This window comes from Geotrypetes seraphini, chromosome 8, assembly GCF_902459505.1.
Source record: "Geotrypetes seraphini chromosome 8, aGeoSer1.1, whole genome shotgun sequence".
Lineage (NCBI taxonomy): Eukaryota > Metazoa > Chordata > Amphibia > Gymnophiona > Dermophiidae > Geotrypetes > Geotrypetes seraphini.
In genome coordinates, this window is record NC_047091.1 from 90,769,207 (window position 1) to 90,786,144 (window position 16,938).

At 40.2% G+C, this 16,938-nt stretch overlaps 1 protein-coding gene across 4 annotated transcripts in view; it reads left to right on the plus strand.

The window, feature by feature from the left end:
• The window catches only part of LOC117365110 (tropomyosin alpha-1 chain), a 175,562-nt gene that overhangs the window by 115,011 nt on the left and 43,613 nt on the right, over positions 1-16,938 (plus strand). The gene's annotated exons all lie outside the window — the stretch shown is intronic.

Below are 16,938 nucleotides of genomic sequence, written 5' to 3' on the forward strand. Positions count from 1 at the left end.
CTTACCCATACTGGCACTGTGGTGTAAACAAAATAAACAAAAAAAAAAACTTTTTCTCTTTCAGATCCTAGTTCATGCTTGCTGTCTAATACCAGCTCTGGCAGGATACACATTTCAAATCTGACATATTGTAATCACAAAACAGAAAATAAAATTATTTTTTCTACCTTTTGTTGTTTGGTCATTATTCAAATCATGTTGGTCCCATGCTCTGATTGTTTTCTGATAACTTGCTTGCCAGGGTCTCCTGCCCATTTGTCGTTTTCTTCTTTCTCGATGCTAACCATCCATCTTCCATCTCTGTCCTCCCCTTCCTTTTCCTTCCCTCCCCTAGAGGTCTGGTATCTTTCCTTTTTTTTTTGTCTCCATCCCCGCAGCTGCAGTGATGGACCCCACCATCCCCAGATCCACCATCTCTCCTTTTCTTAACTACTCTTTCATCCAGCATCTCTCCCTCCTTTCCCACTATCCCAGGGTTCACCATCTCTTCCATTCTCTTCCCAACTACCCTCCTATCCAGTATCTCTATTGTCCCCCCTACACCTTCCCTTGTGTTCAACTTCTCTCCCTTTCTATTCCTTCCCTCCCTAAATTCCATTGTCCACCATCTCTCAAGTTTTAAGTTTATTAAAATTTTTGATGAATCGCTTAATCTTACTTCAAAGCGATGAACAGAAACAATTAAAATTACAATATTAAAAAAATAAAACATTAATTTAAACATAACATTAAAATAAATTAGACTATATCAAACGTTAACAAAACACGAGTAATAGGAAGAGGGGATTTGAACTACAAAATATTATAGAAAAGGAGGTCAGGCAAAAACACAAGGATGGGAATTAAAATGAATGGTCAAATACAGCATTAATGAATTTAGAGTAAGACTTATTAATCAAAAGCGTCTTTGAAAAGGAATGTTTTTAAATTGGTCTTGAATTTATCAATATCATGTTCTTCTCTTAAATAAATTGGCAGAGAGTTCCAGATTTGTGGGGCAGTAACTGAGAAGATAAATTGTCTTCTGGTATTAATGATCTTTAGAGATGGAATTGTCAGTAAATGCTGTTCGTTTGACCGCAATATTCTGTTTGTGGAGTAAGGGATCAATGATTTAAAAATAAATGCAGGTGTTTTGAAAAGCATTGCTTTAAAGGTGAGTAGGTATATTTTATACGTTATTCTATGCGATACCGGAAGCCAGTGAGTGTTACGTGGTCAAATTTTTTTTTCTTTGTTATAAGTTTAATGGAAGTATTTTGTATGATTTGAAGCCGTCTTATTTCATTTTGTGCAATCCCTTTAAAAAGGGCATTGCAGTAATCGATTTTAGAGATTACTAGGGAATGGATAAGGATATTTAGTGATTTAGAACAAAGATATTGTGAAAGGGAGCGAATTTGACGGAGTCTATAGAATGATGATTTGACGATACTACCGATATGTTCATGAAAAGTTAATTTACTATCAAATATAACACCTAAGATTTTAATGGTATTAACTAATTGCAGGGGGATATTTTTTATAGTGATAGGGGCAATAAGTTTAGGAGTTTCTTTCCATGGGAAAAGCATCGTTTTTGTCTTTTCAATATTGAGGGCCAACCTATTTATATCTAACCATTGATGGATTTGTTCAAGTTTATTGTTGATTGCTGTGATATCCAAAGAGTTGTTGGGATCCAAAGGGTGCAAAAGTTGAATATCATCAGCGTATGCGAATACATGAAAACCTATAGATTGGCAGACAATCATCAAGGGTGCAAGAAAGATATTGAAAAGTAAGGGAGAAAGAATGGATCCTTGGGGAATACCATGAGATGTTACTGATATTTTAGAATTTGAATTATTAATTGTAACAGTGGATGTACGATCAGTAAAGTAGGATTCAAACCAAGATAATACTTGGTCGGTAATGCCGATTGAATGAAGTCTGTCTAATAGAAGATGGTGATCTATGGTGTCAAAGGCAGCAGAAAGGTCGATAGAAATTAATACAACCGATTGGTGATGGTCCAAAAAGTAATGTATTGAAGAAGTCATTCCAATCAGTGAATGCTCAGTATTATGATATTGTCGGAATCCTGTTTGGTTCGGATGAAGAACGTTGGTTTTTTCAATAAACTCAGAGATTTGATTGAAAACAATCTTTTCTGTCAATTTTGCCATGAAAGGAAGATTTGCTATTGGCCTATAGTTAGAAATTTTTTCCGAACTGATCTTACGATCTTTAATAATGGGACAAATAACAGAAGATTTCCACGGTATAGGCATAGTACTTTGCATTAAACTTTCATTTATTATTTTTAGAATGAAGGGACCAAAAATTTCAAAATATTTTTTTAGAATAAATGGAGGAATAAGGTCTGCTTTTGAACTCTTAATGTTAATAGATTTTAATATGGATTCTAATTCTTTAAGGCCAGGTAAGTTAAAGTGGGAACATGTTGAATATGATAAGTTTGTGATAGGATGATCATTTTCAATATTGGGTTGCTGTTTTGTAAACGATTTCCTAATGTTTTTAATTTTTTCAATAAAATGATCTGCAAGATCTTGAGCTGTCGGTAATGAATTGTGAGCTTGAATTTGCTGCTTTTTTGTATTTGTTAATGAGTTAAGTAGTGTGTAAAGTACTGATGGATTTTTGGCTTTTAGTATTTTTCCTGAATAGAATTTTGCTTTTGTTCGATGAATTTTTGATTTATATAATTTTGAGTGTTCTTTAAATGATTGGGCGTTTTCATGTGTTTTATTTTTCCTCCATTTACGTTCTATGGATCTAAGTTGTTTTTTCATAAGTGCAAGGTCAGCTGTGTACCACGGGTTTTGAATTCTTCGTGCTGAAATTATTTTAGTTTGTAGTGGAGCATGCTCATCTAGTAATGCATTTATGGATGAAGTCCATTTTGTTAATAAATTTTCCACATCAGTATTTTTTGAATCAGAGAAATCAAGCTTAAATGATGAAGGAATTAATTCTGGGGTAAGATTACTAAAGTCTCTGATATTGAGTGTCCGATGTTTTTAGACCCATCTCTTTGAATCCCCCTTTCCCTCCCTCTATGTACTTCTACACCAGGGCCCCCCTCCCCTGAAGTTCGGCACCCCCCCAAAGGCCTCCTGGCCTTGCCTTTAATTACAGCAGCGGAGCAGCCTGCAGAGAGGATTGCCGATGCTGTATCGATCCTTGCAGGCTGTCGTCGTCCCGTCCCTCCTCTGACGTCATGGGCAGGATCACGGCAGATTGAACGTGTTCCTGAGGACGACAGCAGCTTGCAAGGATCGCTATAGCACCTGCGATCCTCTCTGCAGGCTGCCGTATTATCTGATGGCAAGAGCGGAAGGCCAGGGGGAAGCCGAAGGACATTGCACTGCAGCACATCCCGACTGACCCTCCCCTCAGGGGTCCAACGCTCCTCCCCGTGCCTTCAGTCTCCTAAAGTAGGAGCGACAGTGGACGGACAGCAAGAGGCAGAGCTGCCTCTCTTGCTTTAGCAGACTGAAGACACGGGGAGGAGGGTTGGACCCCGAATTGTTGAGGCCGATTTTTTTGTAAATACAAATTGATTCACCCGAAGTGAATCAGTGAATTGAATCGTAAATTGAGCAGCACTACATCTAACCTCTTTCATGTAAAGGGCAGCAGTGTGAATATGAGAAAGCAGTTCTGAGAACTACCAAAAGATTTAAGCTTTACACATTCTATTTTTGTGAACTGCTTATTCATACAAGGTATTAAACATTAAAACATTAGTGCTAATGTTAACTACAACATTTCAAGGAAATATTTAAAAAATCACTTTTATTTTGGATTAACAGTTCCATAAATGACACCTTGAGTAACACTCTTAAGAAATTGTTTGCAGTTACTATATTAAGTGGGCAAGATTGAAATTAATACATTTACAGAATTTGAAGAGCATTTCAGCTACTGTTTGAGGGATAAAATGGAGGACTTTTAGGGGCCGTGTGTTGGTCTATAAGATGCCACCTGTCTGTCAATTTTACCACTTCTCTAGTATTCTTGCTCTTCTCTGGGCTTGATTTTGTCTATTCATTTTTTTTGTCTTTTCTGCACTGAGATCTCCTAAACAACTAAGACAAATATTTGATTCCACTGGAAAAGGTACCCAGCAATATAGTACCTATGGTACAAAAACAATTCTAGTGCAGTGTGTCTAGTAGTCCTGAACCGTAGGGTTTTGCATCTGAACCCTCAAGTTGCTTGCAGAAAACTGTTAATCATGTTTTCAACTCCACCTCCTTCCAACGGAGTTGCTCCTGTCTCCTCAGTTTGTTTTTTTGAAAGCAAGTTGCTCAGAAGTGTTTCTGATCTGCTCTGTGATTTTTTAATTGGGGTTTTGTTGGTTTTTTTTTGGGGGGGGGGTATTTCAGTGTGTGTTTGGAGGATTGGTGCTTTGGTGCCCAGAGGTTTCCACTTGGTAGGACTTCTGCCTGGGAGAAGATGAAGACTTGTGTCATGGAAATCTGCTGCTAGCAGGATCCATCTTTCAGGGATACATAGCTAGCCAACCTGATGGGGATTTTTTTTTTTATAGCTCACAGGCTCCTGTGTAGCTGTTCGCATCTCTGATTTAGTCAGGAGCTTGAGCACAGGCTATTTGGGATCCTTCTTGGCTCGGCTGAGATTAATAGTGAGCCAGCTGAGTGGTCCTCTCCCCCCCCCTTTCATAATGAGGTATTACAGGGGTTGAGGCTCAGCCAAACTGGCAGCCCAAAGACCAGGTATGTTCAGCAAATCTGTGAGGCAGATATCTTCATTTGTTCCAGCTGAGTCTTCAGAAGTTGAAGGTTTCTGCAACCAGAGCCTAGATCCACCTCCCCTCCTCTAAAACCCATTTCCCTGTATTTTTGTGCATGAGGGAGTTCTCCATAGGCTGTTTGGTTTGATTTTCCTGGTGGTGGCCATCTTGGATTTAAACTATCTGTCTTCTTTTCTAAAGCCTCCATCTGCTTCAAAATACCTTGATTTTGCTTAAAATTGACAGGGATGGACCCCTTAGGCCTTTTTACCATATATCATATATAGAACCTAACGGATGTAGCGGTATATAAAAAATAAATTACATTACATTACATCATGCCAGGTTTGTGATAGATGGCTGAGGAGTGTCCAGGTCATGCATGCAATGGAGCCTGCAGGAGCCTTAGCTCGGCTTCCTCAGTCTTATAGGGCTGTGGATCCACAGGAGGTGTGTTTCCAGAGGAAGAGACACTTTCCAGAGCCCTCTGTGAGTACTTTGTCCAAGCACAGATGCATGGGGACAGAGGAGTCAAGGAGGACTGGCAGGGTCCTCAAGAATCCCAGTACAAGGCTTCACACCAGATTTTGAGAGCCTCTAGTGAAATGGTTATTTGAACTGCTGAGGGTCCTCGGCATCTTTGCATTGCACCAGAGGCGGAGGTGCAGGGGTGCTCCTCTCTGCAGGCACCCTGGCCAGTTGAGGACACAGGCTTGAACCAGGAAGTTCAGTCTGACATAGACTGGGAGGATGGAAATCTGATTCCGTACCACTATTGTCCCAAGATGAAGTTTCACTGGCAGAGTCTGGTTTAGTGCAGGAGAGCGACTGTCAAGAAGTGGCAGTGCCCTGGACTAGGGGGAAGACAACACGGTGCACCAGCTTTTCAAAGCCTCTGTACTTGCCAGTATTATTTCCTCTTTGCTGAGAGAACTGAAGCTGAAAGTTCCTCTAACTCAGTGGTCTCAAACTCGTGGCCCAGGGGCCACATGCGGCCCGCCAGGTACTATTTTGAGGCCCTCGGTATGTTTATCATAATCACAAAAGTAAAATAAAACAGTTTCTTGATCATATGTCTCTTTAGCTATAAATTACAATATTATTTTTAAGACATAGCCAAAAGGAAAGATTTATAAACTATAAAGAGTTTTACCTCATGCAAAATTGTCATTTTTTTAATAAGACATTAACTTTTTTTCTGAGGCCCTCCCAAGTACCTACAAATCCAAAATGTGGCCCTGCAAAGGGTTTGAGTTTGAGACCACTGCTCTAACTCCTTCATCTTAATGCTCAGTTATGATCCACTCTGTTGATCAGTCAGTGTGCTTTCCCTCCCATCCAGCCATCTCTAAGTTGGTCATGGACCACTGGAAGTTTTCAGAGGGGTCCTTGTGGGTGGCAAAGGCTATGATCAAGCTTTACCCTATGGCTTCAGATTTTCCACAGCTATTTTTGTTCAGCTGAAGGTGGATTTGCTGGTGATGCAGGTCACCAAATGCACCTCCCTGCCTAGGGAGGGTGGTGTGATGATAAAGGATTTGCAGGTCTGGAAAGTGGACTTATTCCTCAAGCGGTAATTTGAAACTTTAGCCTTAGGATTTAAGACAACAATTGCGACTTCCTTTGTGGTATGATGAGGATCTCTAAATGCTCCTATCTGGTGATTTATATAGCAGATGCTTTGTATAATCTCAGAGTTATGAGCAAGGTGTCTGCTTATGTGATCTCTGCTTGGTGGATGATCTGGATCAGACTTTGGGCAGGAGATTCAGCCTCTAAAACTATGCTGAGCAGGCTTCCCTTTAGGGGGGCAGATGCTATTTGACAAGGGCCTGGCTGACCTGATGGCAATCATTGTAGGTCTTACTAGACAGCAGACCCCAGTTGGCTCTGGGTCTGGGGAGGGATAATTTTCAAGGTTCCTGAAGATTCTGTTCTTCTGCAGTGAACCAAGCAACACAGCAGTCCTTTCAGGAATCGTGAAACTTATCTTGAACAGCATTGACATCTTGAGCAAGATAAGTTTCATGATATAGCCGCGATATTAAATGGTGCAAGTAACGATAGCACATAAAGGAAGAATTGAGACAGTAATAACTTACCATATATGTTAAATTTGTAATTGTGCATTGTTGCTAGAACATTGGAACTTGCTCAAACAGGAGGTTATTTTTTAGCCGATGAGGTTGTTTCCCCCTCTAGTATGCTAGCTCAGTTTTATACTTGCAGCATACGGGGATTTGAGGCTTTTTCCTCTTAATAGATTTTGAAACAGATTTCAGTGAAGAGAAAATCTTTTATATTTCAAAGGTGATTTATAGTTTTAAGTTATACTCAAGATATAATTGTGAAGTTGGATATAAATTGTTTCTCTCTTGTTCCTGTATACAATATTGGGCGACATAAACAGTGGGGTTCCCCAAAGGTCTGTGTTGGGACTGTTTCTTTTTAACATATTTATTAGTGATCTTGAGATGGGAATAACTAGTGAGATAATTAAATTTGCTAATGATCAAAGTTGTTAAATTGCAAGAGGACCTTTGCGAGACTGGGCAGTTTAATGTGAGCAAGTGCAAAGTGATGCAGGAACCCAAACTATAGGTACGTGATACAGGGTTCCAAGTTAAGAGTAACTGCCCAGGAAAAGGACCTAAGTATTTTCTTTGAGGACATGTTGAGACCTTCAGCTCAATATACAGTAGCAGTAGCTAAGAAAGCAAATAGAAGTTAGAAATGATCAGGAAATGAATAGAAAACAAAGATGAAAATGTTATAATGCCCTTGTTTCGCTCTCTAGTATGGCCGCACCTTGAATACTGTGTGCAATTCTGGTCACTATATCTCAAAAAAGATATAGAGGAATTAGAAAAGGTACAGAGAAGGGCAACAAAAATAATAAAAGGGATGGGACGACTTCTTTATGAGTTAAGGATAATATGATTAGGTCTCTTCAGCTTGGAGAAAAGATGGCTCAGGGGTGATATGATAGAGATCTATAAAATACTGAGTGGAATGGAAAGGGTAAATATGAATTGTTTGTTTACTCTTTCCAAAAATACTAGGAGTAGGGGGCATATGATGAAGCTACTAAGTAGTAGATTTAAAACAAACAAGAAAATATTTCTTCACACAACATGTAATTAAACTCTGGAATTTGTTGCTGGAGAATGTGGTGAAATCAGTTAGCTTAGCAGGGTTTAAAAAAAGTTTGGATAATTTCCTGAAAGAGAAGTCCATAGGCCGTTATTGAGATCTCTTGGGGAAATCCACTGCTTTATTCCTAGGATAAGCAGCATGGAATTTGTGTTACTACTTGGGATCTAGTTAGGTACTTGGAACCTGGGTTGGCCACTGTTAGAAACAAGATACAGTGGTGCCTCACACAACGAACTTAATTCGTTCCAGGAGCAAGTTTGTTATGCGAAAAGTTCGTTATGTGAAACGCGTTTTCCCATAACAATACATGTTAAAAAAAATAATTCGTTCTGCAGCATAAAATATGCTAAGATGACATAAAAAAAGATAAATTTGTCAAAATGGTGAAAATGGTGGTCTTGCTGAGGCCAAACTCTTTGACGAGGTCACACTGTTTTACCCCACATTCACTCCTTCTAATTATTTCCCGTTTCATTTCAACAGAAATCACCTTCCTGCTTTTTTTAGAAGCCATGATATATAAAAAATATTGAGTTTATCTTAAAAGGACGACTGTATACAGTGAGAGAGGGCAGTTAAGCGCAGTGACTAACGACTGCCTGCAGTGCCTGCGTGGAAGGATGCAATACATCGGCAGCTCGGGCGACTTCGTTGTGTGAAACGAAGTTCGTTGTGTGAAACGAAGTTCGTTGTGTGAAACGAAGTTCGTTGTGTGAAGTTCGTTGTGTGAAACGAAGTTCGTTGTGTGAATCAAGACATGAAGTTCGTTGTGTGCAGCGTTCGTTGTGTGAGGCGTTAGTTATGCGAGGCACCACTGTACTAGGCTTGATGGACCTCCGGTCTGTCCCAGTATGGCAATTTTATTCCTCCTTCACTGCTTTCCCCCTATTGGTGTACCTTAGGACCGCTCCTTTTTTTCTCCATCTTACCCACTTCCTCATACTAATCTCATCCCATGGTTTTCAGTATCATCTGCTGATGCTGATGACTCCCAGATCTACCTTTCCACACCATATATCTGTACAAGAATCCAGACCCGAATCTGTCTGTCTGTCCGACATTGCTGCCTGGATATGTCGCCACCATCTAAAACTGTTTATGGCTAAGACCAAACGCCACATAAACTCCCCTCCCCCTCCACCCATTCTCTATGTCTGTGGACAACATTCTCCTGCTCCCTGTCTTGTTAGCTCGCAACCTCATGGTCGTCTTTGGCTCCTCTCTCTCTTCCACTAAGATCCAACAAACTGCTAAAGTCTTTCACTTCTTCCTCTTATAATATTACCAAAATCTGATCTCTCCTTTCCAAGTGCATTATCAAAACCCTTATCAACACTCATCACCTTTCGCTTAGATTACTGTAACTTGCTTCTCTCAGATCTTTCATTCAACTATCTCTCCCCTTCAATCCATTCAAAATTCTGCTGCATGACTTATTTTCCGTCAGAGCTGTGATACTTGCATTACCCCTCTTAAGTCACTTCATTAGCTCTCCATCCATTTCCGAATACAGTTCAAACCCCTCTTGACTCTGCAACCCCTCAAAATGAATAACACTGTGGTGGAATTTGTCCCTGTGGTTAACCATGGGAAATCATCCCCAAGTCATTCTTTAAGAAGAGAGGGAAGATTTAGAGTATGATTGGGCACAACCACTGACCCTCAAGCCTTGCATTGAAAAATGCTAGTGTAGAAGGACTGAGGTTGAGGTAGACACTAAAGAATGACACAGGATAGTTTCCTGCGGTTATCCGTGGGGACGGTGACAAATTCTGCCACCGTGTCATTCTCTATACTTCTCCCCCTATTATTTCCCCTGTGAACTCCATCTATCGAGTACCGGTAAGTCTTTGCTATCCGTACCCTTCTCCTCAATTGCAAACTCCAAACTCCATCCTTTCTGTCTTGCTGCTCCATATGCCTAGAACAGACTGTTTGTGTCATTATGCCAGGCTCTGTCTCTAGCAGTATTCAAATTGAATCTAAAAGTCCACTTTTTTGAGGGTGCTTTCAACTTCTAACTCCCACTCACCATAAGATACCAATGTCCATCCTATCATTCTCTCTGCAAGAAACTCCCCAACACCTATATGTCCTGTTTGTCCAAATTTTAGATGGTAAGCTCTTCTGAGCAGGGACCATCTATTACATGTTAAATGTACAACACTGCGTATGCCTTTCAGCACTATAGAAATGATAGTAGTAATAGTAGTTTTATACATTACACTGAAAAAAAAAAATACACCAAAATGTTTTTTGTCATATTTTCCACAGAACTTGGCTGATTCTTATGAAATTTAGTGCATCATATCCTGAATGAAGTTGATGTAAAATGTTGTAAATGTTTCCTACTGCACCACAACACTACCTTGCGAAAATGAATTGTTGCTATGGGATGCGCGCAGAAAGAGACTATGGATTGTAAACAGTCTCTGTATCAAAATGGTTTTCACTACAGAAGACCGAATTCTGATAAAGAGCTTAGTACTGCTAAAAGGTTACAGTAGTTGACAATTGAGAAGTTCCCACAGAAGGGTTGGAACAAAAACGGCCTTGTGCTGCTATACAAGATCCAAGAAACGAACACTGTGGATTGTAAGCCAAGTAGCGGGTGACCACACTTGATTCACACACGAGCACATCGACGATGTATGTGATCTTGTACTGAACCAGGAGGACGTGCCACAAACATATCGAACCCCTCCCAATTAGCAAGAGAAACAGGAATAAGCCAGACAACTGTGTTTAGGATAATTCATGATCTGCTATTAGTGTCCTAAAAAGCATCATGCCCAAGAATTAACTTTACACAACAGACCATGCCTGAAATGGTGTAAGCTGCTTTTGACCAAGTACCCGGAGCACAGCATCAGCTTCATCTGGTTTACAGAAGAAAATATATTTACAGTAGCTCCACCGATAATGCACAGCATGGTCGACTGTACATGCCTTCAACAACACTGAAGCATGAGGTCAATGCCTAAGGCCCGCCAGATCTTCAGCTAATCAGTCATGATCTCGAAACTCTGATTCACAGATCTGTTGTTCATCGATCCTGGGGTTAAGATCAATGGCACATACTACCGTGACATCCTCTTGACCCAGAAGCTGTTGCCAACGATCTGTCGCATGTTGGGAGACTACTGTATCTTCTAACAGGACACTGCCCCAGCACATCGGGCAAAGGACAATGTAGAACTGCTACATTTGGAGACCGCAAACTTCATTGGTCCAGATCTCTGACCTGGAAAATCACCATACCTAAATCCAATTGCCTACCGTTTCTGGGGGCTGATATAGGAAAATATCTGTCAGACAGTGATATCTGATGTCGAATACCTTAAACAGCGCCTCATCTCTGTTTGGGCTGAGCTGAACTAGAGCACAAATCATAGAACAGTGGTGACTAAGGCTAAGGGTCTGCCTTCATGCAAAGGGAGCACATTTCGAACATCTGCTTAATTGAAACACTACTTTTTGATGTTACATTTTTCTGCAAGATATGCCATAAAACTTTCTGTCCAAGAGGATACAAACTAGAACTAACCTGCCGACACAAAAAGCGAGGGGGAGGACTAGCTATTCTAGTAAAAAACAACTTCAACTTAAAAATCATAGACAAATGCTCCTCACCCCACTTGGACCTTCTAGCCTGCCAAATATCTGATCACACACTTACTAGCACCTTGACATGCCTTATTTGCAGGAAAATGGAATGCCAGCAAACATGAAATCAAAGACTTCATCTTTCAGAACTCTCTAAATTCAACTCACAATTTGCTCCTCGGAGACATCAATCTTCACCTAGAAGATCACATCTCAAAACAAGTCGATGATCTAATCTCATACCTCAATGCCCTTTCATTCCAAATTCTCAATCCCCAACCCACGTACGAAAAAGGACACCAACTTGATATTGCAGCATACACAACCCAAAACCTCCACGCCCCAGATATCCACATCTCTAACGGCGTCTGGCACCCCTCCCTCTGGTCAGACCACTACAAATATACATTGAACATCAATTGGGCCCAAAACAACAACAAATACGAACCCAACAAAATCTCCTTCAAAACTTGCCAAAAAATCGAACCAAACACATTCTGGGACAAAATAGACCCCGCAATCGACTCCACAGATCCTAAAGAATTCATTCGCTACTGGCTTACACTAAGCGAAACAACACTGAACGAGCTAGCCCCATTAAAACAAAAAAATAGAATCTGTAGGCCATCACACAAATGGTTCGACACCAAACTTCTCCATCTAAAAAGGCACTGTAGACAGCTCGAAAGAGCATGGGAAAAAAACAAAACAAAACCAAGAACAAACCAAGGTAGCATGGAGAAACCTAATCAATCAATACAAGCTCAAACTTAAGGAAAAACGGAAAGCCTACTACGCCAAATTAGTTGGAAATGAAGCCCCAGACACAAAAGCTCTCTTCAAACTGGTAAAGAACCTCACAGACACCAAACCACTACTAGCCACTCAAGGAAATCACCCACCAACAGCCTCCCAATTAGCTGATCACTACAAAAGTAAGATCACCACAATCAGAGCCACCTTCAAAAACTCACCATTCTACTTCGATGAGATAGCAACAAACCCCACAACAGAGGAAGCCATAGCAGCCGACAGGACCTGGGCCAACTTCCCACTAGTCCAATGAACAGACATGGACCGTCTATACAATAAATACAGTAAAGCATCATGTGACCTAAATAACTGTCCCTCATATCTCCTAATAAACGCTACCTCTAAATTCAAAGTCAACCTCTTGCATTGGATCCAAATCACACTCACGGAAGGTCAATTTCCACATGAACTAGGTGAGATTCTTATCACCCCTCTACTGAAAGATCTCAAAGGCCCGATAGATAACCCCTCCAACTACAGACCCATCGCCTCTATCCCACTATATGTTAAAATTACAGAAGGTCTAGTGGCACAATACCTCACCAACTACCTGGAAGACCATAACCTACTTCATCCCTCTCAATCGGGATTCAGATCCAACCACAGCACAGAGACATTACTGGCAACATTGCTAGACACAGCCCGACAGCACCTCAGCAAAGGAGGAAAGATGTTGCTAATTCAACTCGATCTCTCTGCGGCATTCGACCTGGTAGATCATACAATACTACTACAGATTCTAGACACCATAGGGATCTCAGGAAGAGTCTACAACTGGTTCCAAGGATTTGTTAAGACCAGAACATACAGAGTTAAGTCAAACGATCTTAAATCAGACCCCTGGTCTAACCCTTGTGGAGTTCCTCAAGGGTCACTGTTGTCACCCATGCTCTTCAACCTCTTCATATCCTCCCTTGGTACCACTCTAGACACCCTAAACGTATTATCTTTCATCTATGCTGATGACATAACCATACTCCTCCCCTTCGATACCCAAGACCCCACCTCATTAGGCAACCTAAAAATAACACTGGCCATATACTGAAGCTGAACTCGGAGAAAACAAAATTTCTACTACTTGAAAAGGATAAAACCCCGTCCATAACAAAATTTGAGTTAAACACCACCAAATACACCATACAGCCATCCTTAAAAATCCTTGGAGAATCGATAGACAGATGCTGTACAATGCAAGTCCAAATCAACAAAATCACCCAAAAAGCTTTTTTCACTATGCGCAACCTGCGTAAAATCAGAAAATTCTTTGACAAAGACCACTACAAGATCATAGTCCAATCCCTTGTCCTAGGACTAGTGGACTATTGCAACATCCTCTACTTACCATGCCCCTTAAACTTGATAAAGCAGCTACAGACCATCCAAAATACAGCTCTTAGATTGATCTATTCTCTTGGAAAATTTGACCATGTCACCAATGCCTTCCTAGACTCACACTGGCTACCAATACGAGCCCGAATTCAATTCAAATTCTACTGTTTATTATTTAAGGCAATAAATGGAATTGCGCCCAGCTACCTGAACAATCGCCTAAACCGAAACTTCACACACAGACTAAGGAGAACACAGATCCCATTCTCCTACCCACCACTCAAGGGCATTCAACGCAAGAAGATGTATGATGACCTCCTAGCAACGCAGGCGGCGAAGCTAGACCCCTCGATCTCTATTCTGTTGACAACCACATGTGACCTTAAATCTTTTCGAAAAGAAATCAAAACTCTGTTATTCAAAGAAACTATCTTGTCCGCTTATCCCCCTCCTCCCTAACATTCCCCTCCCTGCTTACCCCACCATATAACCAACCCTAATCTCTTCCCTCCCTACAAGTTTCCTCAAATGTTCCCCCTTTCCTAAATTTACCCTCTTAGCCTCCACTTCCTTAAATTCACCCTCTTAGCCTCCACTATGTATCTAAACCTATCTCTTATTCTAGCATCTCTATGTATCTTTCCTTAAAATTTGTAACTTCCTGGAAATGTCCAGCCTTCTTCAATTGTTATCTGCTTAGAACTGCAAGGTACAGGCAGAATAGAAGTCTCTAATGTAATGTAATGTGTTTTTATTCAGTTCACAATTCATTTTCATAAGGTAGTGTTGTGGAGCAGTGAGAAATATTTACAACATTCATTCGGGATATGATGCACTAAATTTCATAAGAATTGGCAGAGTTCTGTGGAAGATATGACAAAAAACATTTTGGTGTCTCTTTCGGTTCACAATGTTGATTCCATGAAGAGAGTAACTAGGAGAGGAAAGAAGGCCAGAAGTAGAAAGGTGATAAAGAGGTGGATAATTATTTTAAGTGGCTCATGTCTATTTCCGTTGGCCACCTCCGTTCTTTGGTTCCTTTCATCTGTCCTGCAGAAATCATTATTTTTATTTACTGCTCTCTAATTGTTGGTGGCCATACAGTGTGTTTTTTTAATAGGTTTTGTTTGTGTCTCATCTATGTGTTTTGCTGCTTTTACTTTAAAAACCTCAGACCAATAAAAAGTGTTCTTTAGTCACAAACTGGGCCTGGCCAGTGCTTTTTGTAGTGTGCCCAAGGGGTTAATTTAGTGCAACCAGAGAGAAAAGATAACATCCCATAGAAGGGTAGACCCTTGGGAGTTAGCGCTCCCTCTCCTTCCTGCCCAGATTGGTCCAAGAGTCAGAAGCTTGGAGTTTTGCTCACCAGCTGCCTAGGCCATTACATTTCCTTCTGATATCACGGGGGTAATACTAGTAAAAACTAGGAAAAGTCAGAAATTACTTTAGTCAAAAATGTGAACTGACTTTGCTGTTACAATAGTAACCTATCTATGGTGGCAGTTTGAGAATAACTTTGTGAAGAGAGAGCAATTTCCAGCAGTGAAGCAATTATACATCACCAATCCTAATATTATTCAGAGTTTTAAAGGACTTTTATCACATTTATGATTGGGTCTCCTGAGGAAGAAAGCGAAACGGGGCCACGTTGGGACCCCAAACCCTTCATAAAGTTAAGTTATAAAATAATAACTTACCCAGTTTCAGTGATGTTAACTTAATATTATTCATGAAGAAAAGAAAGCCATGACACATTGAAGCATTGAAAAATTGTGATACATTCTTTATTTTTCTGTATCCTAGCTTGAAGTGTGATCTTTATTGAAACAGTTACAATGATTGGAAAGTGAACTCTGTTCCATTCTTGGGAGGGTACATCCCTTCCTTGTATAGTTAGGCCATTACATTGGCATTTACTGTAATATACTCTATTGTGAAGTGTTACCCTCCCCTCATTTGTCCTCCAACCCCTCTTTCATATCATGCTGTCTCAGTGTAGCAACCCGTTCATAGTGATAAATCATGCAACCGTAAGTCAAATTTTGTATTAACAATTAAATGCAGTTATAATACTCATCCTCGGATTATCCTGTTCTCACCCTTTTCCTTGTTTACTAGCTTTTTGATTGCTGAATGAATCCCAGAGCAGATGAATGGATGTATAATCAGAACTATTATTTGACTTACTGTTCCAGAGTAGACGGGTACTAATGTAGAAAGAAACTAATGTTTACATATACTGCCTATAGTGGCAGTTCTGTTGCTGAGGGCAGTGCCAGGGAAGATTTTGTTGCTGTCTTTTGACTCTGGAAGTTCTATTTATAAAAAAAAAACACAGAAATCCCAACAAAAAAACCCCAGAAAGAGCTCTAATGTCTAGGTAGAAGGGGAAGAACTGAAGACATTGTTCTGAGGTGGTACATTCCAACTTTCCTGGCAAATGAGGTATAGAGATGGTTTGAAGAAGGTGGTATGGAGAGTGCCTTCTAAGACTGGTTAATTTCATGCAAACTTCTTTTCTACCCCCTTCTTGCTGTTGCTGTGAATTTTAAGACTATACATTTAATAGTAGTAGGTCCATATTAAATAGGAAGAGGCCAGATTCCTGGGAAGAAACCTCTCCTGTTTTCCTAGCTACTTTGGATTGTTGCAGAGCTTGGTTGTGGGGAGGGTGTGGGTGTTTGAGGAGGGTTGTGTGTTTAAAATGAGTATGGATCTTGTATTCTCATCTGCACAAAATAAAATTCCTCATTGATTCTCTGACTATAAATGATATACACTTCCCACACCCTGGACAAGACATCCATTTGTCAACATTAGACGTATTGTTAGTATGATTCATAAGTTTTCAAATAAAGACTGTTTATATTTCAGTAGATTGTGTGGACATTTTAAACATTATAATCATACTTAAGCACATTATTGGAATTGGACTCAATTTTATCGTATCTTTATGAGCAGCGATGCTGTATTGAAGTCTTTATAGAGAGATGAGCCTTTCCCACATTTTGCTATATTTCAGCATTTAGTCATTCATAGTTTCTTGTGACTGGCAGCTGGGATACGTTTTATTTCCAGTGTAGACAGAAGAATTAGACCAATTGGCAATTTGCCCGTCTCCCATCACTTGCTGTTTAAGTGTCGAATGGTTCTGTAAGGCGGAAATAAAAAAAAAAAAATAAAAAAAAACCCACACAATTTGATGGTTGTACAGAGTTAGAGAAACAAGAAAATCCTTTTCTGTGCAAGTTGTGGAGGAATGTTTTCAT